The sequence below is a fragment of the Hyposmocoma kahamanoa genome, unplaced genomic scaffold (assembly GCF_003589595.1).
Source record: "Hyposmocoma kahamanoa isolate Upper Pololo Valley unplaced genomic scaffold, ASM358959v1 99879, whole genome shotgun sequence".
Lineage (NCBI taxonomy): Eukaryota > Metazoa > Arthropoda > Insecta > Lepidoptera > Cosmopterigidae > Hyposmocoma > Hyposmocoma kahamanoa.
The window spans coordinates 2,493,080-2,494,016 of NW_020656077.1; the positions used below are offsets into that span (position 1 = coordinate 2,493,080).

The 937-nt window shown below is 37.8% G+C and overlaps 1 pseudogene; it reads right to left on the reverse strand.

Moving 5' to 3' along the window:
* LOC113239543 overlaps positions 1–937 on the reverse strand; it is an 11,136-nt pseudogene extending 10,199 nt beyond the window's left edge.

The window sequence follows — 937 nt, forward strand, 5'->3', positions numbered from 1 at the left end:
TAAATATCTTATTTGTAGTTACGACCATGCAACAATAATTATAACAGAAACATATTAATCGTGCAAGTGCCAAACATTTCATGGCTTTTGTAGCTACAGATTGCGTTTAAATTTTTTTTAAAGAGGTACGGAAATACTTTGTGTGATTGAAAAAAAAACCTGAACAGCCAAACTGAAAACGGATTTTAATTAATAGTCATAAGGTGAAATTTGTATGCGGTGTTCTGATCGATTTACAAATAAATTTTAGTTTTTAAAGCTTGATTTAATAGTTAGTGATTAATATCACTAACTATTAAATAAACATTTGCTAATGCAAATGTTTATGTAGACTATTGAATGTTTTTACTGCCTTTTTCATAATATTTTATACAAAAATTATGCCTTTTGTTAAATTATCCTGATTTCGGTGGTAGCGGAATTCGATGGATGAAATATGTCATTAACTGTTTGTGTGTTGTAAGAATCTAATTGCCCAATAACGGAATCTTATGTAAGTTTGAGTTGTATTTCGTTCCCGCTCAAAGTTTTTCCTGAAATTAAGAAAAAAAATTCGACCACTGAAGTCAGAGAAGTTACGCTCAACTCACTCTGGCGCAGAATCAAAGCGTCGCGACGCGTCTTTTTTCACCTATAGCATATTCATCTATTTTCCCATTATTAAGATACAAATTTGTGTTATGAAAATATAACGCGCGCCTTCACACGTCGACGCTTGGCGTGCCCGCGCATTACTTGCGCGCAGTGAGGCGTCTGACGCCGATCACACTGTGACCCGGGCGCGCTAATGCGAGTGTCGTCGCGCGACGACGCGCGTCGCCATGCCTTGTAGTTGAAAAACAGAGCGCGACGCGACGCTTCGACTCTGCGCCAGTGTGAGTTGAACCTTAGCCCTTCTAGGAGAAATGCCCAATAATGATTTACCCAAGTTATTCAT